Source organism: Podarcis cretensis, assembly GCF_951804945.1.
Source record: "Podarcis cretensis genome assembly, chromosome: 9".
In the NCBI taxonomy this organism is placed as follows: Eukaryota; Metazoa; Chordata; class Lepidosauria; order Squamata; family Lacertidae; genus Podarcis; species Podarcis cretensis.
The window spans coordinates 48,264,152-48,292,062 of NC_137178.1; the positions used below are offsets into that span (position 1 = coordinate 48,264,152).

The 27,911-nt window shown below is 46.2% G+C and overlaps 1 long non-coding RNA gene across 1 annotated transcript; it reads right to left on the reverse strand.

The window, feature by feature from the left end:
- Nucleotides 1–907: 907 nt before the first annotated feature.
- Nucleotides 908–25,827, reverse strand: LOC307224560. Its single transcript, XR_013842656.1, has 3 exons — nt 25,514–25,827; nt 1,809–2,062; nt 908–1,097 (listed from the first exon to the last, which is right to left on the reverse strand). It is a non-coding gene; the product is annotated as an uncharacterized lncRNA (long non-coding RNA).
- Nucleotides 25,828–27,911: the final 2,084 nt, after the last annotated feature.

A 27,911-nucleotide genomic window follows, 5' to 3' on the forward strand; every position in this document is an offset into this window, starting at 1 on the left:
TTTTGTGTCATTGCAAAGGTCCAGGAGCAGGGTGTGTAGCCTTCCCCTTGTCCACCCCCAGCCTGTTCTGAATAAATTCCTTTTCACCTCCACCCTTGTTGAAGCATCCGCATTGGTATAGAAGCCAATTCCTAGAGGCCAAGGTCCCTTCACCCCCCCCCCATAAGATATTTGAGGAGGCTGCCCACCCAAGCTGATGGGCATTGACATTCAAATGGTGTGTGTGTGTGTGTGTGTGTGCTGTGTCTTGTGATCAATTATGTGAGGTGAGGCTTACCTGGCACTCCCCCTCCCCTCAAGTTGGCACCCCTGAACATTACTAGGGTTAGAACTGCAGAGGCTTCCATGGTATTGGGATGGGAACCAATTAGGTCAGGTCTCCAGTACTGTACTGCTGTGGGGAACAAGCCTTACTTGAGATGGCCATGCTGTAAGATCTGGACTCCTTCCATCTAAATTCAGGTGTCAATTTATGAATAAATCATATTTCTTAAAACTATGACAGCCTCCACCACATATTCTCAAAGGAACACAGACCCTTGGTGAGCACCTGGAACCGACTGAAATCTTGCCACAGCTCAGCAGAGATTGGGGGTGACAATCCTTGTAACCATGTTTTCCCCTTATATTGCTACAAGTTAAAGGTATGGGCGGAGGTTGAACATGAAGGGAGAGACATAGACTATCCCTGTGGCGACTCTGCCTTTGACTACAGCCCTTTCAAATTGCTGCCTGTAGAAATAAAGTTAAATGGCTATAGTAGTTTCTGTACGAGTTTTTAAACAGAACTGAGCAGAACTATATCCGTAAGATATCTGTTGCTACCGGGCTCTGTTACATAGACTGTGAATTTAATCAAAACACCTCTCCCTCTCTTTTCAAAACATCATACCCTAAAAATAAGTGGTACATGTACATATTTTGATGTTTATTCCTACCAGATCGTGAACAAAATGGATCTGACAACTTTTCCCGAGTGCCTCTTCAATAGTCACTTAATGGAAACGTTGGAACGGAGAAGTCTGTTTAGAGTTCTTTCCTTCACTTGCCTCTGAACAAAACCTTAATGGTGTGTTTACGGCCTTGAGCTATGCTGCCTGTGAAGAAAAGAAATTGTGGGTGGGTGGGTGGGGTGGAGGGAGAAGCTGGAAAACTCTAGGAAACACGTTTCTGCCGGTGAGGCCTCTGGAGTTGCCCATGTGCATCCCACATTGTGCCTTGCGCAAGCTTTGATGTTTCTCTCCCCCCATCCCCACACGTAAAACATACCTCATGGCCATCTTCCTCCCAAATAGGTGATCTGAAAACTCCCACTGATTTCGGGGGATGGGGGCAGCAGTATTGCCTCTGAATACACTATACACCAGAGATGTGTGTGTGTACTTTTAAATCCGGCATGCTTATTCAGAAACAAGTTCCGCTGCCTTCTGTGTGGCTTCTGTTTAGGATTATTGCTGCTTCAGCGTATACAGTGGTACCTCAGGTTAAGTACTTAATTCGTTCCGGAGGTCCGCTCTTAACCTGAAACTATTCTTAACCTGAAGCACCACTGTAGCTAATGGGGCCTCCTGCTGCCACCGCACCGTCGGAGCACGATTTCTGTTCTCATCCTGAAGCAAAGTTCTTAACCTTAAGCACTATTTCGGGGTTAGTGGAGTCTGTAACCTGAAGCGTATGTAACCTGAGGTACCACTGTATTCAGACTCTTTTCCTCATTGCCAAATATCTCTTAAGATGCTGCCACCATGCGAGCTAAGAAGAGTCAGTTTTGATTGTCCATTTATGAATTAATTGCATTTCTATCTCACCTTTTTCTCCAAGGATCTCAAGGTAGTGTGCATGGTTCTTCCCACTCCTCATGTAATTTCCACAACAACCCTGTGAGGTAAGTCAGGTTGAAGATCACCCAGTGAGTTTCATGGCCAAGTGGGGATTTGAACCCTCGTCTTCCAGGTCCTAGTCTGTCACTACACCACACTACTTTCTGAAGGAGCGTCTCCACCCCCATCGTTCAGCCTGGACACTGAGGTCCAGTTCCAAGGGCCTTCTGGTGGTTCCCTCGCTGCGAAGTTACAGGGAACCAGGCAGAGGGCCTTCTCGGTAGTGGTGCCCACCCTGCGGAATGCCCTCCCATCAGATGTCAAGGAAATAAACAAGTATCTGACTTTTAGAAAACATCTGAAGGCAGTCATGTTTAGGAAAAATTTTAGTGTTTGATGTTTTATCGTGTTTTTTTATATTCTGTTGGGAGCCGATGGGCAGGGTATAAATATATTATTATTAGTAGTCATCATCCTAATTGTTATAGGTAAGGATTGCAGCCTTAATCCTTACTTTCCCCATTCCGCTTGGAAGGAAGTATGGAGAACAGGAAGGGAACAACCAAAAAGGATAAGAGAGAACTGTAGAAAATAGGAACATTGAAAGCTGCCTTATACCGAGTGAGACCTCCAGGCTATCTAGCTCACTATTGTCTACACTGATCGGCAGCAGCTCTTCAGAGTTTCAGGCAAGTGCATTCCCAACCCTATTTGGAGATGCTGGGGATGGAACCTGGGACTTTTTGCATGCAAAGCAAAAATCCTGTGTTTCCCTGCCAACAAGCATCCCTTTCAAAACTTAAGCCACTAAGGTCTGTACATGAGAGGTGTGCACAGAGGTCACCATACGTACAGATGGCAGTTTCATGAATAGGAGTTCGGGGAAGGGTTGCAGGTGTGGGGAAACCAGACAGGTAATATGCATTGGGTGAGAACATCTCCATCATCTCCATCATCTCTGTAGTGTGTACAGCAGTGTGCAATGCAACTTGAAATGTGAGGGGGGTGGAAATCAACCTCATTGCATTTTAAGCTGCTAATGTCTACATTAGTAAGTGTGGGTGGCACTGTGGTCTAAACCACTGAGCCTCTTGGGCTTGCTGATCAGAAGGTCGGCGGTTCGAATCCCCACGACGGGGTGAGCTCCCGTTGCTCTGTCCCAGCTCCTGCCAACCTAGCAGTTCGAAAGCATGCCAAAAGTGCAAGTAGATAAATAGGTACTGCTCTGGTGGGAAGGTAAATGGCATTTCCGTGCAGTGCTCTGGTTTCGCCAGAAGCGGCTTAGTCATGCTGGCCACATGACCTGGAAAAACTGTCTGTGGACAAACGCCGGCTCCCTTGGTCTGTAAAGTGAGATGAGCACCACAACCCCAGAGTCGTATGCGACTAGACTTAACTGTCAGGGGTCTTTCACCTTTCAATGTCTACATAGCCCTGCCGAGTAGTCTTCTGCCCTTTCTTCTTCCCTGCCATCTCAAACACGGCAAGGCACAAGGCACAAGGCTAAGAGTTTTCTTCTTATTCTCCACCTCCCTTGGATTTGCAGCCTTAATTGTCTGCATTTCCCCCAAAATCAATGTATTCTTTTGAAAGAATATAAATTAATCAAAAGAACCACACAGATATTGCATGTATGCACATTAAAATAAATATGCAACCCTGTACAAAAAGGAAGATACACACTCAGACACACGCACACCTATATGTGTGTGTGTGTGTGTGTGTGTGTGTGTGTGTGTAAAATACAGAGTCTGCTTTTGCCCATTTATAGTCATTCTCAGTCATATTGGCATTTCTGGCTCAGGCCTGCAGTTAAATAAGACATAACATTCGAAATGTGATCCTCTGTGGGACTACTGTGGAATTATGAACAGGCTGTTCTCATTGCTGTCTTTCCCTAATGAAGGGCAGGGGACCCCAGTGGTATCTGGCTGTCCGGTATAGATTTCTCTTTGGGATACAACATTTGATGGCTTCCTGGAAAGCTTGTGCATAGCAAACACATTCCTCATTAGTTCACAGAGTTCTACAAATTCCAAAAATACAGTTTGTATACTGATGACACTGCCACCCTTTCTCTAATAAGTGTAGAAACTCATCAGGCTTCTGGAAAGTGAGTGTTTGAGACAGTTACATTACATAATAAGAATGAATTGGTAGATAACGAAAGTTGATTGACAGCAAGTACTGAGTTGGGAGCCTTCTGTCAGTCTTCAGAGTACCTGTTAAAAAGTATTTATTATTCTACCAATTCTCCTACTACTAAATACTTCTTGAATTCCAATGAGATGCTACGTCAGGGCAGATGGTGTTGTGTATGGTAGTTGTGCTAACCTGCAGTACAGTTTTACCTCGGGTTACATACACTTCAGGTTACATACGCTTCAGGTTACAGACTCCGCTAACCCAGAAATAGTGCTTCAGGTTAAGAACTTTGCTTCAGGATGAGAACAGAAATCGTGCTCCGGCAGCGTGGCAGCAGCAGGAGGCCCCATTAGCTAAAGTGGTGCTTCAGGTTAAGAACAGTTTCAGGTTAAGTACGGACCTCCGGAAAGAATTAAGTACTTAACCCAAAGTACCACTGTATTTAGCATTTATATAGCATTTTCAAATGTCCACAGCATTTCGCATGACTTCTCTTGTTGTGATGCTTACAACACCCCTGCAAAGTAGATCAATGCTCTTATTGCAGATGGTGGACTGGGGTAGATAGGGAACAGGCCACTCTTTTTCAATGCATATCCTACCTTATGGCTGTTATGGAATGCAAGGGTTCTGAAGTGGCTTTCCATTCATGCACATTGACTAGGCCCATGCCATACCTTACTGGGTTCTACAAGGACAACACAGAGACTGAAGAAGAGAGAGCTGACAGGCAGTGCCACCTACTGGATGAGGTGTAAGAAGGGAGACTGCTGGGGGTGGTGGAAGGAAAATTGAGATTGGTGGGGCAGTGTTCCATCTGCCCTAATGGACCAGGTTCCACTGCCACCAACTCTGACTGCAGCCCTTTGCATCTCCTGAAAGCCTCTCTGAAGGTCTCCAAGCATCTGGAGGGGGTTTTCAGGGCAGGAGGGAGCTGCTTCCAGGACATGGTAGCACAAATGCCCCATTCCATAAGCAAAATTAACTCCATGCTCTTTTAAATCCAAGTCCATCCTTCTATCCAGCTGTTCTCAACGGTGCTCATAGCATTGGCCCATTATATTCTCCCATCAACCCTATGAGGTGGAGAAACCATGCTGTTTGCAAATGACCAAATGTAGGCAAAGCTATAAGAGATACCAATCCAATATTCTATGGTAAGTAAAAAGTACCCCCAAACTATTTGGGCAGTTTGCATTTATGAAAGGTGTGTGATTTCTAGAAGGATGTGATGTAATAGCTCAGCTGGTTAGAGCACAGTGCTGGTAATGCCAAGGTTGCAAGTTTGATTCCTGTATGGGACAGCAGCTTATTCTTCCATTTCAGGAGGTGGACTAGAAGGTCCTCAGAGTCCCTTGCAATTCTACAATTCTATGATTCTATGAAATATTGTTCTTTCCTTTCAAAATAATAATAATAAAATTACCCTGTCTTTAGAGCGCACTCATAGTTTACACAGAAGTAAGTCTCACTGGTTTGGATTCAAGAGACTGGGGGGGACGGGCAGCGGAGAGGAACCAAAGGAAGGAAAAACTTACCATGCACTACACTCCCATCTGATATTGGGGAGTATTAAGTGATAGAAAGCTGTGATCTCATGCCCAAGCTGGCCAGATGATAAACAGAGAGAGAGAATGGAAGACCATGCAGGCTGAAACAGCCAACTATCTTTATGGACTTCCTACATAATATCCCTGCCTAATTTATGACATGCCTTTTCAAGCTGACACTGCCACCAAGTGCTCATCTGTAGGATGAAAGGGAAAAAATAGAAATAAAAGAAACCACTTACAGTCAGAGTCTACTTTGCCACGTGCTTCATAGCTGGGCAGAGGGTTGGCAAAGACTTCAAGGTCACATACAAGTCCTTCTTACATTGAGGAAAGTGCTTTTTCAGATCCTACCTGATAGCCAAGTCCCGTGTGTCACGGTCTTACTGCGTTAAACGTGCCATGTTGTTGTAGGTATTGGATGGGGTTCAAATCATTTACGTGTGGTTTTCCCAGAGGATGCTAATCCATTAAAGTGAATGGGTAGTTTTCCCACCCCCACCTCCCTCCCTCCTTACTTACAAGCCCAAGGGTGGCACTGCCTCCCAGCTTCCTCTTCCTTAGTCATAGCATTGTCCTTGTAGAACTTGGTGGGAAGTGGGGAGCAAGAGAGAGAAAACTAGAGTGAGTATGTATGTATGTATGTATGTATGTATGTATGTATGTATCATTGGCTCTGACTCCACCTACTGTTGGCCTCCCAACCTTCCACCCTACCAGCATTAAGTGCACCAGCCACCACTGAGGTTTTCTGACACCTACCCAGGAGGTAGGAATGATTAAAAAAAAAAAATTCACAGTAAAATGCATGCAGTTTTAGAATTGGCAATCTCCTAAACTAGAGGTTCCCAAACTGGTCCACGAGCTTCATTTAGGCAGTCTGCAATGTGTCTGTGGATTTGTGGTGGAGCATGGGAGATGTCATATGCATCACCTCAAATATTGCTTGACTCTTGGAGCTTCAGGGATTGAATCGGAGACCTTCTGCGTGCAAGGCAGATGCTCTGCCACTAAGCGATAGAGGAAGAAAGTCACAACAACTGTTGACTTCGCTTTGAACTCTCCAATGTAGCCTTTTCAGGGAGTTTCATTTTCAGGGTTTGAACTTCAAACATTGCACCGATTCAGCTTAGGGTGGTCATGTGATAGCATCTGAGTCAGCCTGAAGAGGGAGTTCTCTGAAAATGAACAGCTGCCACACTCCTATGGCAACTTAAATTAGGGTTACCAGACATTCCCGGGGACAGTGCCCAGATTTGCAAATCTGCCCCTGGACAAATTCCGTCCCCAGAATGTCCCCAGATTTGCAAATCTGTCCCCGGGAAACGTGGCAGTGGCAGCCTCAGCAGCCTGGAGCCAGCCTGGTAGCGCACTTGGCTCTGGCTGGCTTCAGGAGCTGCTCACTGCTCGCTGCCACCGCCACTGCCGAAGGGGAACCAGGGACAACTGGCAGTACAGATCTCCTGCCCACTTCCCCCTTTGTTTTGACAGATCAGGGGAGGCTTGGGAGTCATGGGCGGATGGCCGTTGCCCAGGAGGGGCACAAGGTGAGTGGTTTCTCTGCCTGGCAAGGTGCAAAGCCCTTCTTTTGCACCCTGTGAAACATAAATGTGCAGAGGTTTTTTTTTTTTAAAAAAACTGGGCAACGGCCACCCACCTGTGACTCCCGTGACCCCCAATCAATCAAAACAAAGGAGGAAGGGGGCAGGAGATCGGGGGAGGCTCAGCAGTCATGGGCGGGTGGCGCGCCGTTGCCCAGTTTTTTAAAAAACTGTGCATTTATGTTTCACAGGGTGCAAAAGAAGGGCTTTGCACCTTTATACAATATGCATGTGTGCTTGGGCTCAGGGTCTTTTGCCTCACCATCCCCACTACTGACTCCCTGTTGCTACTCACCTTCCAAAAAAAAAAAAAAAAAAAAAAAAATTGTGTCCCCGGATTCATTGAAAAAAAATCTGGTAACCATAACTTAAATGAGTTCAAGATCTGCTTTAGGGATGCCCAACTGCCTATGATTCTATGTTGCCCTTTAACGCCATATGCAAACAGTGAAACATTGGGTGGAAGGCACTTGGATGCTATGGGTTCCAAATTAAATCTGTCAGGGAAGAGGAATGCCATCCCACAGCAACCCAGTGAGGGTTGAATATGGACATACACTGCAGACTGGCTGTTGGGGGAGGTCAGGAGCAGAAAACCGGAGAGAAGGAGGGAGGAGTGGGTGGATGGGCTGGATTGTTGAAACTCTGAACAGAAGCACTCCACACTGGATTACAGTATTACAGAGGTCCACTTGTTCCCTCAAGTTCCGACGTTCAGGGTATGAGTGATGCTGCTTATGTAGCCAAAACAACACCACCAAGACAGGAGGGAAGTACTGTCTGGATTTGGGGAACCTCAAGATTTGGAGAAGAATAAAAAATAGGGGGAAACCCCCAATTGGGAGGGGTGGATAGGGAGGATCTTTCAGTTCTGTGGGCCTGCAGCCCAAACACAACTTTGCCAGTTCATCAAGAGCAGGGTCTTATTTACAACCAACCCTGCACCGAGTTTGGCCTCCCTTCATAAGCCTCTGCTGATTGGGAGGGGTTTACACAGGAGCCGAACTTTTGACAGGATTGGGCTCAGAGTCAGACCCATCTCGTTCCTCCTGCCTTTCCCAGCAGCGACGCTCTTTCGCTTGGCTTCCGCATAAGAAGATCCACCCCCATCTCTCTCCCCCACCCCCCGCCCCAATTCCCAACCGAACCGTGTCTTCTGGTATTTGGAGCAATTATGCGGTGTGTGTTTCCCCCCTTCCTATTGGGATGATCTGTCAACAGCTTCTGGAAGCAGCTTATTCATCTTCATTAGGGCTCCAGCGATATGTCATTCCGGAGAGGAGGGGAAGACGACGAAGCCAATTTGGCTGGGACGATCAGGGAGCGAGGTCACGCTGCGCACCGAGGACTCGGTGGGTGCGAGCAAGGCTGGAGCGTGGGCCCGGCCGGGGGAGTCACTGGGGTGTCAAAGGACCCACCGCTCCCCCGGGGAATCGACGACCCCTCACCCCGGGCTCTTCACATCCTCGTTAGCCATCGCGATCAGAGGCCGGCTGTGTGAAGGGCTGGCCTAGGACTCTTTGCAGAGGGAGTTTTAGGCTGCATTCCGAAGCAGGAAGAAACCCCACTGGAATGAATGGGGCGCATTCCAAGGAAATGCGCGCAAGGCGGAGAGGAAGGGAGAAGCAGGATTCAGAGGGAAGGCAGAGCCAGGGCCGAAGGACGGGACTGTGGAGGGGGGCGTGCAAGGGTATCGACGTCGGATTTCATGGGAAGCTCTTCGCCCCCCGCCTCAAACACTCCCTGGAACCCTAAACCAGTAGACTGGCTTCTGTTAAGACGGGTTCAGCACCTGGTAGAGAGCGAGACACCACAATTCTCTGCGTACATATTGTTAGCAAACAATTTTTTTGAACAAAGCCATGTTTGGAGACCCAGTAGCAAAATGCGTCTGGCTGTTAACCAGAAGGCCAGGGACGGCTTGTGGGCAGGATTCTTGGGGTTGGACTAGATGACCCTCAGGGTACCTTCCAGCTCTATAGTTCTGTGATTTTAAGTACACACAGAGAGTTCTTTGGCACTTTGCAAGATTAACAAGTTTACTGTGGCAACAGCTTATCTTGCCCGAAAAAGACAGAGAAACACACACTCCCCGCGCGAAAACCAGGATATGAAAAGCGATTGCTACAAACATAAACCAGTGATGAGGAATTTGTGGCACTCCAGATGTTCCTGAACTAAGCCTCCCATCGTCCCTGACCATTGGCCCTGCTTGCTGGGGTTCATGGGAGTTGTAGTTCAGCAGCATCTGGATGCCAAAGGTTCCCCACCCCTGCGGTCAAGAGAAGAACTCCCAACTGCAACATTTTATTGCAGTGTCCCAGTTGCTCCCTAAGTTCCCGAACAATTTCTGTTGAGGGTCCTCTAGGCCAAGACACCACTTGCCACAATCACCTGCCCTTTTGGCAGTCCTATACTCATTTTCCCGGGAAAACGCCCTTCCATTTGGGGGTGTGTGTAAAGGGTGCCACGATAAATCGGCTAGCCTTTAAGGGGCCGCAAAACCACATAGCACATCATGAAACAGTATATCACGCTGTTAATTGAGGGCAAAGCCACAAGCATGGATTTGGGATTCTTAAATCATTTCTCATGTTATATGTTATATACCGCATAGATCACGGCGAAGACACACGTTCCTAACTCAGTAAGGTTGCGAGTCCAAGCACATTTTCTGAGAAGTTCACTCAATGTGCCTTCCTTCTTGGAAAGGGCTTGCAAAAACAAAGGATTTATTTAAGTGTCCATTATGTCCTGTTCACCTTATAGACCATTATCCTCTTCTTAAATCTCTCCCTCGCTCCGTTTTGGAAATTTCCATTAATTTTTGTCGGTTATTTATACCTCCATCTTAAGTCATAGTACTGATGCCAGGATTTGGCAAACCGCAGCTTCGCCATTAACACCTTTTTGCCGAGTCTTTCCCACTGATATTTGCCGACAGGGCGTTTCGAAGTGATTATTGCAGTCCATCCGATGTATTTCCCATTCAAATCGCTCTCTGGAGAGCCCCTAAGAACTCTGGAGTTGGCAAACTCGGCCCGGTTGGAGCCCAGCCCTGAACGGTGCCAAAAGTATGTTCTGCGCGCTCTTCTTGCTTTTCCAAAAGAAAGCGGTGGGTGGCGCTCGAGTTCCCTCGCATTATTAACCCGAGGGATGCTGTGTGCCGCGGGCTGACTCAGGCTGGCTGGCACACGTCTGGAAGAGAGACCGAGGCAGAGAAATGGGCAGCTGGAATGCTTTTAGAATAACGTTTTTTATTTTTTAAAAAATGACTGCTATTTAAAATGGTTAAAATGTCTCCCTAGACACAATTAGGGATTCTAGGAAAGACTATTTTTGGTCAACCAAAAAATGCTTATATTCCCAAACCGTTTGAAGAATCCCCGCATAAAGGATTGGATTAGATCACATAAAACAGTTGGCGTTCCTGTAATATTCAAAGAATGGAGATTTTCCCTGATTTAGCAAGAGAAAGAAAGATCAAATCTGTTATGCTTCTGAAGCCAATTTTTGTTTTGTTTTGTTTTTTAATTACATTCATAAACAGTCATTTTAGCAGAATAAGATTGTGGACGGACACATAAACCAGGGAATCATATCTTTGAATGCTTCCCCCATTTATTGTTTCTTAAAAATATCGACCTATAGTAGAAAAGGCTGAGCTGAACTCTTTCACCCTGTATGGTAGATTGCAAGACTCAAGTCTAAGGCATGTGCTACCCCAGCAACAGAAAGAATGGGAAATGAGGTGGTTGCATAACGATGTCACTTCTGACAACAGATGAGGGGCATTAAAAACAACAACACTGCTGTGCAAATATATCCCTGCAGGTAGAAAAGTAATGCATCAGGGAGTGCTTTGGATCAGAGAATGTTGCACCATCTCACAGCCAGACAAGGCTCCTGACCAAATATTCATTTACCAAGGAATCATACCCATACACTTATATACGCAGGCTCCCGTTCCTTATATTGCGCTTGTGCACGTCTGTAAAGGTGTGCGCAAAGTAAAGTGCCCCCCCCCCCTTTCAAAGTCAAGGACGACCAAATCGATTTTCGGAGACAGTCAAATACAATTATCCCCGCGCTATGGGACACAAGGCAACGCTGCGCTGGAATTAACCTCCTTTCAAGATTCTCTAACGATCACACGATTCATTTGCTCCCTTAATCCTAATAACCTTGCCAACATCAGTCTCAATAACAGACTCCATTGAATAAGCCAACATCTGAATACATTTATGAGCTTGCTGAGATAACATTGCTCGGCCCCTTGTACTGTCCATTACAGACAGCCTGCGAAAGCGTTCAGACGGACTGGGAGGCAGAAACGGAAAGCGCCATTCCACACGGGCTGATAGAACACCCACCGGGAGAGTGACAAGAAAGCGACACCCGGGTCCATTTCTCCCGTCTTTGCTAGTAGAGTTGGGTATCCGTCCTTTGCGCTGGTCCAGTTCGCTTCTCCACGAGGCAGGAGTGGGGACTGTCCCAGAGCAAAACGCCTGCACGCCGGATCTGAACAAAAGCCCAGGCCGTGCAAGAAATGGGAAAGATTCCAAACTCTTTCTTGGGCAACGTTCACGGCCAGGTTTCTCTTTGCTAAGACACCACCAAGCAATCAGAGACTCAAAACCGAAAGGCACCGAGGTTAGAAGGGGAGGAAGAAAACTTGTTTCACACCAACGTGAACTTCGGAGACTCTTTTTGTTCGACTATTCGGGACTAGTCTAATAGAAACTGTGCAGCCAAGCCCCGCGATCAGACTAAACTGGGGCAGGATGGAGTCCAGAGGCCAGTGGCATCTTTCCCCATTTTATCACGGATAATGCACGTCCCGAGGCTGAGTCCTAGATCAAATCGAGCTCTGAGGATATTAAGGCACGCCTTGGGTGGAGGACAATCCTTAAACCAAAGAACAAACAGCACGACTAGACACCCCCCCCTTTATTTGAAAGTATCAGTCAGGGACAATACTGCCCTCGCTAACTCAAGTAAATAAATAGGAATACGGTACTTAACTAACTGACCAATTGCGTCACCGATAACGAGGTTCTGCCACCTCTCAACATAAAGCCTGCCCCCCCCCAATAAATCCTGGCTACGCCCATTGCATTAGTCCTCTTGGACAAAAGGGTCCACGTTTAGAGCGGTGGTGGCCTGTCCCCACTCTGACCAGAGCTCCATTAATAAGCCCAGCTCTTTCCTTTCATCCATGATGTTTTGGGAGTACACTGATTTCAAACAAGCGGGGTATAAGATCGAAATGTCAAACTGCAATTACAGCTTTGAATGGGCTGCCCTTTCTGCGTTTCCTCACCTGCCACTGTGAGGAGCGGGGATCTGTTTTATACCACGTGGTTTCTCCTTCTCCCATCTAGTCCAGAGTTAGCCACAGTGGTGGCTTCCAGATATGGCTAGACTGCAGTTTCCATTAGCCCCAACCAACGTAGCCATTGATCATCAGAGATGATAGGAACTGTAGTCCACATTGACTGCGGGTACAGCTAATGTGAATTATGGTTCAACCACATCTGGAGGCCACCATTGGCTACCCCGATCTAGCCCAACATTGCCTTTTCAGTCTTCTCCAAACTGGTGCCGGGCAGATGTTTTGGGCTACAACTCTTTATCAAACCCCAGCTTGATGGGTCTATATTCTGACTAGTCCTCCCGAGTCTGCTACTTGATCTTTTTTTAACCCTAAATATGCCACTAAGGGAACTTGCACGTGTTTGCCAATTGAGCTAAAGGCCCGGTTCTTCCACCTGAATATTCCCGTGGTGATTGACTGGGCAATAGTCGGTGCTGCAAGCGAATAACCTCATGGTAGGATCTGACCAAGGCCACCCATGGAAACCTGTGGCAGAGAGGCAGGAGGCCTGCGCTCCAGATGTCCTGCGATATCAGACACATTCCAGAAACCGACACCACCCATAGCCTCCCTCGGCTTGGAGCACACAACAAACAGCTGCTGTTTGCACGTTGTAAGCCACCGTTTCCTTACAGGCAATGTATACAGTTTTCTGTAATACACCCTCCCTTTTTTATCAGTGAGATATCGCAGGGATGGCTCGCAGCTCCTCCAGACGTCCCTCTCTTTCTACACTTACAGCCAATTAAAATAAAGAGAGCAACCCACGCCAAGATGGATTAGATCCAAGGCTGAACATAATCTCTGGTCTTAACCAACTGTCTCTCATATATTTGCAAAGAAACAACAACAACACTGCTCAAGAATTAAAATACAGGCACGTTTACTTAGAAATTTCATTGAGTCCCACTAGTTGCTCCAAGGACCACTTTAAAAATCACAAAACGGTAAACTCACTTTCCAGTATTACAGGAATCTTCTCCAAGTTCGATGTTAAACAACACGAAGTTGAGGGGAAAGAAGAAAAGAGTCCAATAAAATATGCGTTAGTTAAGACGACGTAGCGGAAGCTCCCTCTCTTGCTTGTTAAGCTGGCGTCATGACGGCGATTTCTGTGCATTGCAAATCACTGTTTGTCCCAAAGCAAAGCATCCTGGCCGTGAAGCATTCTGGGAGCAGGGAAGGCAATGGCCTCTCTCTCCCTCTGAAAACATCAACGCCAGCGGTTATTGGAATCGGTCTTTGGTATGAATCGGAAATCTCAAGTAGCTTGAAAGTCGGACTATGGGAGGGTGGGTGGAACCAGAATGAGAAAGAAATATCAGAATGCGGTGTGTGTGTGTCAGAATCAAACACACAAACACACGAGGAAACGGTGACAGTCTTTGCTGTTAGAAGAGCTGGAGGTTTTTTTTAGATGAAGCAGAACGCATCAAAGCCAAATTCGGTAGTATTGCCTAGTGGTCGGGAAAGGCATGTCCCTACGCCTTCAGACACAGCGCTAGCCCTAGCTTGGTAGATAGTATAGTGCGTGGCCTTTAGGATTCGGCTCCTGCACAGCTAAACTCTGGGTATCCTCAAAAACGCAGACCGGTTGTTAATGTCAGAAAGAAGAAAAATAATTTCCATTTGCTTTGGTGCAGCCAGTGATCTTCTGCACTGGGAAGAAACAAAACTAACCGGTCTGCTAAGAATGTCGTTGAATCACCCAGACTATCGTGCGATGCGGAAGCGGCTTCTATCATGACCCTCTAGGAGTAACCATTAGAAAAAATATACTTAAGCCACCCCCCGCCCCAGTTTTGTGTAACAGACAAAGTGAGAGTCTTCCGCAGGATAGCTGTATTTTACTGTTGCAAGAGGATCTCGTGGCACCTTAAAGACAGAGAATGAGGCAAAGTTTTGCGAAAGGTAACTACAGTATTCTCATACTTATCCTGTTCGGTACTGTTGTTGTTTTTAACCGACTAAGGTCCACCCAGCCTTTTTGCATTTTTATTTTGCGTCTCCCTTTTTTGCTTTCTGTGGATCAGAGGACGCGCCGTCCTGCGCATAGCCGATCCAATTCATCTCAACTGCATTCATAGAATTCTAGAGTTGGAAGGGACCCTGAGGATCATCTACTCCAACCCCCTGAAATGCAGGAATATGTAGCTGTCCCATACAGGGATTGAACCTGCAACCTTGGTGTTATCAGCACCACACCCTAACCAGCTGAGCTAGTCCTGCTGCAAATCCACACACAACCCCCCTGAGTTGCAATTGCACAGCCAGAACTTTAAACCCACCGACCGAAGCCAATGACTGGAGTAGCAGTCAAGCCTAAGGCGCCTTCTTTGGCGCTACATCCAACTGAAATGAAGGAGAATGTGTTGAGAATTCCAGCGATGCCCACATGATGCCAATCCTATGTGTGGGCAGCAGTTTAACAGGGTTGCCGAATGGGCCTCGGTTGGTCCTGATTCTGCGTTGTTGCATTATATTTTAAGTACAATTGTACGCATGCCTGCTCGGAAGTAAGTCTCAGAGTATCCAATGGAACACACATACATAAAGTGAACATGTGGAGGATTGATGCCTTCATAGTGGTTATATATATATATATATATATATATATGTGGAAAACAAAGAAACGAGAAGCTCAGAAAATGCAGTTTAGGCTGCAATTGTATACCCAATTGTATACCCAATTGTATATCCAATTGTATAATGGGGAAGTAAGCCCCATTGAACTCAATGGGAGTTACATCTGAGCACAGAGGAATGTGTTGCTGACGTTATTGTGTAAGGCCATAGTCCGAAACAGGCTTCCTGGGAAGGTACTCCCTTGGCTTTTCTGGCGATTTCTTCAGAGTAATCCTATTCAGAAATTGACTGCAACCCTATAGCATCTTTGATATGTTGCCATTGATAACAAGGAGGTTATTTCCTAGATTTGACTGAAATCTTTAAAGTCTTGAAGGAGTCCCATTTATTTCTGAGCAAATGCCTTGAGGATCACTGCATCCCTGTCTTTGGATGTATAATGGCATACTTCTTGAATATGGCAATCTGGTTTAGTTGATGGACCAGTTAATCATTTATCTTACTTACAATTGGGGGGGAGGGTCTCCGCGCCAGCGATATAACTAAAATCCGTGGACTATTATGGAGGCACTCTTTGGAAACTGTCAGTGTCTCCATTATAAAATGCTTCCTTTGAAGAGTTTTATAACACATAAAAATTTGCTCTGGGCAGAACATTAACATATCAAGTCTCACGCCAAGAGTGAATTTTATGGATATGATTATTTATTTATTTACATTTAGGGGAGGCGGGAGTTCGACCTCATTCTTTCAATCCTTTCTCAATGTTGTTCATACTTTTATCAACTTTTTAAAATTTTATTTTAAAATAAATAATTCTTATCATTCTTCTGCATTCATTTCAACCCACAACAAACCCTGGCCTTTAACACCTGACAGATTTATTTTAGGACACACACAAAATTCTCTTGAGTATAGCATGTTTTAACTGTTTATAATAATGTATATTAAAGTCATTGGAATTCCTCCTTGCTTCTTACCTGGGGGAGGTAAGAAATCTAATTATTAATTTTATTAAGAATAACTATTCTTCATCTTTCAGCATGCTGCATAAAACGTCTCTATATTTTTTTATTAAAGGGTGGTGTAAATTTTATTTTAAAAATCATTTTGTAATAATTTGTTATGATTGCAAATAAAATGGTAGTATGTCTGCCGTTGATTCCTTCTTCCCTTCTACATACCTGACGATTCCTTTGTATGAAGTCTTCCCACTAAAAAAAGATGTGACGGGACTTCCAAAACCCCAGACTAACAGGGCTCCAGCACCTATGCAGAAGATCTATGTTGTGTATTCAGACATTTCAGAATCTTAACCGGACACGGGGCGAAAAAAACACGAAGAATTAGAAGAAAAGAGAAAAGGGGGGATGTTATAGTCAATGAGGACAGCGCTGAATATTTAAAATGTGTCATTAGTCCTTTTTAATGTATTTTAAATGGTTACGAAAGTAATTAGATTACATAGGCTGTGCATTAGCGGTCGTTGATAGTGGTGAACTTGAGAAACAACTTAGACCACACCACAAAAAAGGGATGAATGCCTGAGCCATACATAGGCCATCATTCATCATAAATCCCGAGTGCCCGAAATGCATGGTTTTAAAATTGAAGGCAAGTGGTTTTTACATTGAATCTTAAACAGGATTTAGCGAAAGAGTATAACTCATAGACATAAGCACAAAAACAGAAAGATTGAATCGGGATCCCAAGCACCTCTTAAAAAAAAGAAAAAATCATGAGAAACCATCGTCTCCATGGCAGCTCAGTCTATAATGTAATATCAGAATTATTGCGTCCTATTTCCCAGGATGTGAGTTGTCGAATTGGGCATTATCGTTTCCTTCAACAAGCTGGAACGAACAGTTGATTAAATAATTAACTTTTTTTTCAACCAGCTGCCAGCTATTTTATTAAAAACAAGCCAACAAACAAAAACTCCCATCGATTCATTGAACTAGAGGGGAAAAGGTGGTTGGCACTGAATTAAAAATGCTTTGTCCTGAATGAATGGTTTCAAATACGTGGGATTTTTTTTATGTTGTCCAGAGCCTTTCCTGCATCCCTCACATCCGATAAGAATAAAGCCCACGCCCAGAGAATCAGAGCTAGAGGATTCATCTGTCTGCTGCTGGCTGCAACTCCCAAGTTACTGGGAAGCAAAAATCTCATTGGATCCACATCGGTGCTCTGCACACAGTTAAGATCACCCGGAGCGGCCCAGTTAAGTTTTACAACACTTTAACAACGAAAAGGTGAATTTCTTCTCCATTATTACATTTCAGGTTTATGGGCGGCAGGAGCAGGTATTCTACACGCCTTTTAAAATCAAGATGGCAAAACATAAAAGTCTCCAGCCTCCGGGACTGGGCAAAGCCTTCGAAGGAAGAGCCGGAGGATCCTTGAAACGACGGAGTTATGAGCCAGCCGCGAGTAGGAAGCCATGCGGGGATACCTTAAAAGAAGACGTCATCTGCTCCAATGTAGTCCACGGAAGATCAGGTTATAATACTGCAATAGGTCTGCAGTAATGGGCATGGATGGACTGCAGGACTATTTTAAAGTGGTGTCAGCCTGCCTACTTGGGAGTCTCAGTACTGTTAACCTAACACTGGCATGTGTTAGATTAACAGAAAACAATGGGGATGTTTAAGGGGGGAAACATAAGCTGCAGCTTATTTTAAAACGTTTTTTGTTTTAAGCAATACACAGCACTTCCAAACAGGCTGCAGCACAACTCCTCAGATATATACCAGAAGAATATGTTTAGCTCACCTCATGGCCTGCGTGCTTAACACAGATTAAGTGCCCAGGAGGAGCCACAATGTGACCGCGGTTTCTACCTTCTTCTTGAGTTAGATTGCCGCGGTGGTGGAACAGTTGTAAGAATCCTGTTGTTGGCTTTTGTCTGCTGACTTTACCATTAGGCAGTTAAATAATTAACTCTTATTTAAGTCAATATTATAGTCTTAGCGCGGGGTAGCATTCGGATTTCCTGCCTCGGGCAGAAAAGACATCTTGATCCTTTTCTGGTGGTTGATTACTGAAATGTTTGGCGTTGGCAGCATCCGGTGAAGTTTAATTCCAGTCCTCGGGTTTGTCTGTTGACTGAGGCGGCCTCCGTCTCCTGAACTTGAAAGCAGTGCTTTGAAAAGCAGCGACCCTATGCATGCTTCTTTGAAAGCAAAGGCCGCTGAACAAAGTAAAACTTGCTTTCAAGCAAACGTATTTGGAATTGGCCTGAATCATTACCCTTGTGTTGGGTCCTATGCTATGATTGTGCCAGGGAGGGAAAGGGAAAATGAAGAAGCATCTGAATGACATTGCTATTGGGAAACTGAGTTTTCCCAGGAAGGGTTCGATAATCTGCCATAAACGAGGGAGGGGGGAGGGAAATGGGTATAGTACAATGGGGGGGGGAGAGAGAGAGCACACACCCACACATCAAAAAAACTGAATTATTACAATGATAGCAATGCGCCAGTGAAAGAAAACAGTTAAGGAGTTTTTGCAGATTTTCGATCGTGCTCTTCTGTAAAGCAGGGTGCGTGTGGATGGCCCGATCCGAATCAAGTAGCAGTCGATTCCACAGGAACTAGCAACCCCCTCGGCATCCTCTTCGCTTCAAAGCTCGGCCCATGAGTTGAGTGATTGCGGATCGCAGTTATGAAACGGACGAGACGCCATCCTGAAGGAGAATAACTCCGGTAGCCCGAGCGGACGCCTCTCTTCAGACCTCGCCTCTGCGTCGCGAGCATTTCCCATACAAGTTCTTCATATTTCACAAGTTTCTGACATTCCTAACTCCAGTGGAAATGCTTTCAAGAGTACTTCCAGGAGGAGCGGAAGGAGAGCGGGGGTAGTTGGGGAGAGAGGTCTGTAAATGCGCAGCCCCTTGAACTACATAGCATTTTATGGGCACTCAAAACCATCGAAATTGCCCATAAGGCTCCTCGATTTGTCTGTATACAGTCATGATATAGAATAACGACGCATTTAATGTTTCAAATCGCCGGCGGAGTAAACCAATTCTCAGGTGTAAACGATTACAAAACGCCTTAATAGCCGTCGCCGTTACATGCAATTTACCGCACTCCCCTAACTCCACCCTCTTTGTTCCTTGTTCGCATAGTTGTGATTTACAGACCCGTTCGAGCGCCAGGGTGGTGGCGCTTTGATTCCAGCATTAAGACTGAGCCAGTAATTCCCTAACTAGCCTAGACAAGGAGAGGGAGAGGATCTGGCTGGGAAACGATTGCAACAACGAGTCCCCAAACCTAGAGGTTCGTCTCAAGGAACTGCTGCAATTTCTGGTTTCGAAAGAAAGAAAAATCAGTCCTTGACTCGGTGGTTGCTCTTTTTATTTTCTTGGGCATTGCTACAGACGAAGTGCAGCAACCAAAAATAGAAGCCCGGCGCACTTAAACCGAAGTGCTGCATTCTAGCGGACTTCCAAATAACAGCTGAATTTTGCACACGTCTCTTGAAAAAATGACATTGAAATCCTAACCAATAATAGTGGTTTTCAGGACCGAGCTGTTGTATCAGTCCCAGTGATTATTCAGAGCAAGAGGTTTCCAAGGAAGTTTCCTTAGGATCCACTTGCAAAACTTTTCTAATCAACGGGATTTATTCCCAAATTTATGAGGTGCAATGCTAGTTCAGCTTACTTCAGCGTGGGGGACGGGGGACGGGCATGAATCCTTGTCCTTCGGCTTAACAGGGCTGTGGATCGGTTGTTTACTAAGAGCAAATTAGCGGTCAGATGTTTGTACTGCTATTCAGATCTCCATACTTTGCTCTCCTTAATTCTACAAAGCCCACTGTAGAATTTATTCCAGACTCTGTATTTCAAATGGAATAGAATTGATTATCTTCAGTGCATTTACTTGGAGGTGCCCCCGGGATCTACTTTCAAGTCAGTCTGTTTGTCTCAACCTTAGTGACTTTAAAAATTGCACTTGCGTTTCTAGTGGAAATTTCGTTTCAACTCAAATGAGGAACTTTGTATGGTCGCATGACAGTCCCAAAGACCCCCAGCCTTGATTTGGGCTCTGGTTAGGCCTATTATAATCAATGAAAGGTTTTTAGTGATTCATTTCCTCTCTCTCTCTTTTTAAAAAGCAAGCTAAAGGAACATCCATTTCAAACAAAACTAGGGATGAATTTGAGGGATTTGCTCCGCTAGCTACCATGTCTTTAACGGATCAATAGATTAATCAACCACTTCACATTAATTTTTTCTCAGTCTTTAAGTGCAGTTCTGAGGGAAATCTGAACAGTAGATGATTGGAACCGAAGCTGACTTTGTAATTGCTACAAATAGTAACCTGCTTGCTTATAAGTAATTTAAATTTAAATAAATTGACCTTCACTTGGAAGAAAAGGGTGTTTTTTAAAGGAAAAAAAATCGGCATGTGAGCACCATTAAATGATGGGCCACCTGTTTTGAACTGAAATCCATTCGATTTGGCTACAATGGGCGTACTTGGGAGAAAATCTCATTGAACTTGGCAGGACCGTTTTTTTAAAAAATGAAAATCTTTCTCTGGCACACAACCTGGGAGTCAGTCCATCTGAAATCATCCCGAATAGCAAAGAGTAGCTTGTGCCCACTTAAAGGTCAACGGATTTATTGTGGGATGAACTTTCGTGGACTAGAACCCACCTCACCTGGTAATATGCAAGGTGCGCTGTACACACACACACTTGTATGGGGGGGTTGGGATGGTGAAGAGTGGAGCCAACGTAATCTAAGAGGTATAGCAGATCTGTGTACAGGACAAGAACAAAACATCTCATTCATAAAATCCACTCTATTCTGTTGGGTACCCATAAAAACCTGAGGGAGCAAACATTACCCTGTCTCAGCCTCGATTGATTGGAAAGACCCAAGGCGGCTCCAGAGTAACTAAACAGCGTAAGCACAGCTAAAGGATGATTTCTACAATCTTTCCATTGGAAGGATATTGGTACTAACCTTAATAACCATCGCCGGCTCCTGGCCTAAATGCCATGCGTTTTGATTGAGCTGGGAGTCCTAGGGGATTTCACAGGGCCTTACTTGCAAGTAAACGAGTTTTGGATCTCAACCTGCCGAATCTGTACTATCAGCTACTATTTATTATTATTACTACTTCAATTTGCACAACACTTTCAAGCAAGCCAATCCATGTGAAGTCCCTATGTATCTATCTGCATTAATTTTAAAGGCAATTTGATCTCAGTGCTAGGAACGTTTACTCAGAAGTAAGTCCAAGTGCTTTCCAAAGCGCTTTCCCTCAAGTACAGAAATGGGAGAAAACTGTGCACGCAGGATTGCAGCCTCACAGCATATTGATGTTTCCTCAAAACTAAGTATGGCAATCTTACGCACATTAATTTTGGAGTAGGTCCCATTGAAAAGAATGGAAAGTTACGTCTGAGCAACCCTAATCAGTTCTGGGCTATGATGGGCACTTAAGATTCCCCACCATCAGGGATGCTAATTTGAATGAAATATTGGGGGGGGGGGGCAGGTAAACTCCGCTTCGCATAACGGATCATGCATGCACACCATTTGAATGGCAATGCCAACCAACATTTTGGGGACGGGGCGGTAGCCTCCTCAAATATTCTGTGGGGTCCCTAGGATACTGTTGGCTCCTAAACCTACTATAATCCTATATGAAAAAGAAGCGTATCGGCTAACAACAACAACGACAATTTTTTCCTTCGCGCGCACGATAAATTCTAGTCACCTTGTCAAACCAGTGGGAAATCTACATCACTCTGTATCCTCAAAAAGTTACAGAGGTGGTGGGAGAAACGATGTAAGATTTTAGATCTGTCTGGAAATGGGAGATCGCTCAGGCGAGCTAGTTTCTGTGTATGTGAGAGAGCGCGCTCGCTGTGGTGTGGATTGGGGAGGGAGTGGCCTGGCCTGGCGATTGTTTACTGTTCTCCTCGCCGCCGCCTCCGAGCGCGCCCTGCAGGCTCCTGGGTCCGGGGGACTTTGATGGGAGCGCGACTGGACGATGAGCAGAGTCTCCCTTTCTCTGGCACGCCGGCCGGAGCCACTTGGGAGGTCCTGCCCAACTAAGGCAGCCACCGCTAACAACTCCCAACAGGAGACTTCGTGGACCAGCCCAGGGTCACAATTAAAAACAAGCGCTTAAAAGAAAAGAAAAGAGACCTATCAAAGGCTGTGGGGGCAAGGGGAGCGAGGAGTCTGGAAAGAAAAAGCCACTTCCATTCATCAGAGGCCAGGAAGGCCGGAGCCCGCTCCCCTCCCCCTGTCCCACCCCCACCCCGGTTTAGTTGGAGCCTTTGCCAAGGCTGTTTGTTTGTTTGTTTGCACCACGGGCGTCTTCAAGCTGGGGCCATTTAAGCCGAAGACTAGCTTGAGAGCAAGTCCTCCTGAATCCCGCGAGGCTGCAGGCGAAGAGGGTGGGTCAGTTGTGACGAGAAGAAACTCTCCAGCATTCGGGAGTGCGGCGAGGACTGTCAAAACACATTCGCAGGAGGAAGGGAGAGGCATTGCAGAGGCAGCCTCCGCCTCACCCCAGGGACCCGCTAATGGGAGTGGGCGAAGGGTTGTCTGAAGCACCCACCGGCTCCTCTGCCTGAGTACAAAACCCTTTTTGTTATTTTCCAAAACTCCCTCTGGAACTTGCTTGCAAATAAGGCGCCAGTCCTCTTGCTTCGTATAAAGTCCTGTTGAGCTGAATGGGGCTGACTTTTGACGAGCCATCTCTGACCTACAGATTTGCGCTGCAAGTGTTGCGTCACCACAAAACCATACAAAACTAAGCCACGATCAGTCACCGGTTCTTACTAACTGCCTTATACTAAAAGTCAAGGATTCCCCTTTAATTGGTGGGATAGCCTTGCACCTAGCAGGAGCTTCTAAGGAAACGTACTGATAATAATAAAAATAATGATAATTTTACTATTTATATCCTGCCCATCTGGCTGGGGGTTGCCCCAGCAACTCTGGGCGGCTACCAACAAATAAAAAAACACAATAAAACATCAAACATAGAAAAACAAAGAATATATATCTTGTGCCTTGCAGCTGTGCAAACCCGATCCGAAACACCGGGAAGGCTAAGAATCCTATGTAGACTTATTTTTTATTAAGTCCCATTCAGCTCAATGCGACTTACTTCCGTGTTAACATGCACAGGCAGATAGGGATAATAATAATTTATTATTTATTCCCCGCCCATCTGGCAGGATTCCAGCCTAATCCTTTGTACGTTTACTCAGAAGTAAGCCTCGTTTCCAGGTTACTATGCACATGATTACTAAAGCCTAATAGATGCTTCAAGACCCATCGGCTTTCGGGTCCAGCCAAATCAACTGCTTTGTGGATCTCCTGCACAGTCCACAATCTAGGGGAATCAATGGGATCCTGCTTGGATCTGAGCTGAATTCAGTCCCCATTAAAGCCACGAACCTGATCCAAGAACATCTCACTGGGCTGGTTTGTAGTTTGGGCTGTAATTATATGTAATGATTCTAGATTTCAGGTAGGTAGCCGTGTTGGTCTGACGCAGTCGGAAAAAAATAAAAATAAAAAATTGTCCAATAGCACCTTATAGACCAACTAAGTTTGTTCTGGTATAAGCCTTCGTGTGCATGCATCTGAAGAAGTGTGCGTGCACATGAAAGCTTATACTAGAACAAACTTAGTTGGTCTATAAGGTGCTACTGGACAATTTTTAATTTTTTTATTTTTATATGTAATAATATTACACACGGTTTTATGAACTAAGGAAGGCATTTGTTGTGGCCGTATTTTACCTACAGGAACAATGACAAATGGTAAAACAAGCCACATCTTTTTGAAGATTGGATCCCTTCCGTCGCTAAAATCAAGCCATGACACCGGCCGGTGATTTGCACTGGACTATTCCTATTTATTTTGTTTCACGTTCATGCGATCATAGAGAAGAAACAAAGCGGCGCATCTGTCCATCGGGACGTCGCCATGCTTGGATCGACCCTCATGTGAAGGAGCAAAGACGCTTTTTTTCCAGATCACTCCCGTTTAAGAGCCGAGGGACCAAGTGGTGGCGACCGCTCCCTTGGAAGACAGCAGGAACGAAAACGCCTGGGCGGCCCTGCAGTGTAAACCCCAAGAAGCTTCCTCGCCGCCTCTTTCCATTTCCCCCACATTAAAAAGAGTATCTAGGAACCAGGAATTAGAAAGCTCCCGTATTGCAACGGTAAGAGACTGATAACTCCCCACCAAAGATGCGATTAATAGGGTGATCCTGAAATTACCCACAAGTCGCACTGGCTAGACCTTCTGCTTCGGAAGTGTGCTTAAAGGGGGGTGGCGACGGGACAAATCCAGGCTCAAATAAGCCTCATTGAACATAGAAGGAACTAACGCGATACAAAAAGATGACGCTGCAGGGAACCAGGAACCAAGGAATGACCATCCATTGGATTTTCCCTCCAGATAAAATGTTCCGAGGATCGGGGTGCAATGATATATATATAAAATCGCCACTTACTTGGAAAGAGTGGCAAAACCTCCATTCATTTTAGTGGAGCTGGATTGCAACGAATATTGCTAAGGGCATTTCTTAAATAAATAAATGGAACTTTTTCTTTTTCTTTTACTTATTCCGAACAACAATAAAGTACCAGCTTTAAAACTGAAGATATCCCGGGGAGACTGGCACCTCTATTTAAAAGGAAGAAAAGTTCAATAGGCTTTCATTAGTAAAATCTTTTTGCCAGTAAAATCAGCAGCAAAACCTTTGTCACTCTGAATGAATCTGATTGCTCACCAGAATTATAACCCTAGCCCTTTACTTTCTCAAGGCAAGGATGGACTCTTCCAAAACACTGTCTTCGAAGTAAACATGTATGATCTGCGTATCAAGATATGGCGTGTATATGACACACAGGGTTGCGTGAACACACGAACCCAACAGCTTTCTGATCCTCAACCCGGTTTAAGCGCCTCTCATTGGCGTTGATTCCTCAGAAAACCTAAGCATGCCAATTTAGAAGACAATCCCGTTAAAACTAGTGGGATTTACTTGAGAGTAATCAGCCATAGCCAGGATCCTCCCACTTTAGAAGCCTGACTCTTCACACTAACTGAGTGCTCCTAACCACCCTCCCCCTCTCCTAGCCTTGTGCGGGAAGAGGCCCTCGCTCCGGAGCAGGAGATCACAGAGAAACGCCGAGCCCCAGGGACTACTCCCTTTCTTGGTTGCCAAATATGCTCAAGGCCAGGCCCTTTCGGCCTCTCCAGAGCTCGGTGGCGCTGCGGGAGGGGGCTGCGCAGAGCTCCAGAGGGGCCGAGGGAGGGAGTCAAGTGCCTGGTCTGGTCCTAGTGGTCTGCCGACACCGCTTTCGTGTAAACGCGTGCCAACAGGACGAGGGTCCCCCCCCTCCCCGCGTCTCCCCAAGGGCCCAGCTGCTAGTTACCTGAATTCCCTTCCCGATGCGCTTCAGCGGCGTCGATCTCTCGGCGTCGTTTGGGGGAAAGAGGCTGAGACGAGGAAGGAGAACTGAGACGGCGGGTTGTTCTGGGGGAGCGGAGAGGTTAGGAGGGCGGGGAGAAAGTCCCTAAACCGGAGCCCTGAAAGACGGCCTGGACTTTCCCCGCCGGAGCTGACGAAGTGGGGCTACAGCAGCAGGATCTGGGGAAGGTTTCTCCCTGGTCGGGGAGGACGTCGGTGGAAGAAGGGAGGGCGGAGGGCGGAAGGACGGGAGGTTTCGCCTGAGAAACTTAATCTGCCCTACAGTAGCGCCGGAGTCTGGGATGTGTCACCGCTGACAGCAGCCTCGACGGGGCGGGGGGCGCGCTCGCTCCCGTGCGCGCGCGCACACACGGAGGCAAGTTGGTCAGTCAGGCGAGCAGCAGCACCGCCACCCCACCTCCCGGTTCCTTCAAAAGAGGGGAAGGGGCTGTGTGTGGGAGGGGGCGATCTATGACTTTTGTTTGAGGGGAGGGGGGAGATTAAGAAGAGAGGGCGGCAGAGAGCCCTCCGACGCTAGCTGTTGAAGGGCAATGTCATGTTTCAAGGCCACCAAAGGCCATAAACTTCAAGCGGGGCTTTGCTGGAGCTCCTCGGAATGACTTTAATGAATAATTTCGGAGACAGTTACGGCTTTGAGGTAATTGCTGCCGCGGCTCTATGAAAACCAGACGTGGCGGCTGGCTCGGGAGAGGGGAGCTCTTCCAGCCAGGCCACTCGCCTGGCTCCCGGCAGAAGCCGCTGGTTCAGCTTAAAGAGAAGACCTGCCTGGCAACCCGCTCCGTCGGACCTGGAAATCCTATAAGCACTGGCGGGGAGGAAGGGAAAGGTCTTTCTGCTCATGCGCGGTCTGTGAAGTTGTCCTCGACCCCGCTCTTCCAGCTCTTAACAGTGCAACTCACAAGTAAGCTCTGTGTGGAGTTCAATGGGCCTACCCCCAGGAAAGTACAGTACTTGCAGGATTGCAGCCCAAGGGTCAGTGGAGGTCGATCCATTAGGGCGCTGCCCGCTCATCTCAATTTTTCTTCAGCCATTCAACAGAGTAATCCCATCCATGTATATTTAGAAGACCACAATATAAGAGCTTTTGAATGGGAAAGGTTTTACTTCAAAGTGAAAGTCAATGAGATCCAAGGGTGCCAACTTGAATAAAATATTGGGGGGGGGGGACAGGTAAGCCCCGCCTCACATAATCAATTACATGATTCATGCATGCACCCCATTTAAATGCCCAGGGCCGGATTTAGGTTTGATGAGGCCTTAAGCTACTGAAGGTAATGGGGCCCTTTATATGTCCAGCTGTCCTTTGTCAACAACAAATTGTTGCTTTTTTGTGTTGAATATATGACTATATAATAATTTATGGACCTAATAGGTGTCTAAAGCCATTTGCACATGTTACCATGCAACCAGTCCAGGCAAAATGTAGGCACCCTATATATAGAAATGAGCAAACCAGTGATATTTTAGGGAGCAGGCTAGCAGGCGGGGCCCATTACTTATATCACAGGAGCCAACACAAGACAAAACACTGTTGCTGTATGTAGGTTTTATTTTATTTGTTTTTTATCTTATATTTTGGAAATGTACATTCCCTTTAATTTTTTGGGGGGCCCAAAGAGAGTGGGGCCCTAAGCTATAGCTTGTTTAGCTTATATGCAAATCTGGCACCGGCAATGCCCATCAACTTTGGGAGGGTTGGCCCCCTCAAATATTTTATTTATCAGTCCCTAGGATTTGACTCCTATGGTGGAATCTGTCTGCAAGGCATTGAAATTAAGTTCCTGGTCTGCAGTTGTGTTCATAGTAGGTTGCACCATGTCTGTGAGATGGATAGTGAAGGCTCCACCAACCTTGGGTCAAAGACCCTTTATAGACATAAAAAGGGAGACCCAGTGTGGTGTAGTGGTTAAGAGCAGTGGACTCGTAATCTGGTGAACCGGGTTTGCGTCCCCGCTCCTCCACATGCAGCTGCTGGGTGACCTTGGGCTAGTCACACTTCTCTGAAGTCTCTCAGCCTCAGTCACCTCACAGAGTGTTTGTTGTGGGAGAGAAAGGGAAGGAGATTGTTAGCAGCTTTGATAACACAGAGCCTAGAGCTTGCTGTTCAGAAGGTCGGCGGTTCGAATCCCCGTGATGGGGTGAGCTCCTGTTGCTCAGTCCCAGCTCCTGCCAACCTAGCAGTTCGAAAGCACAAAGTGCAAGTAGATAAATAGGTACCGCTCTGGCGGGAAGGTAAACGGCGTTTCCATGCGCTGCTCTGGTTCACCAGAAGCGGCTTAGTCATGCTGGCCACATGACCTGGAAGCTGTACGCCGGCTCCCTTGGCCAATAAAGTGAGATGA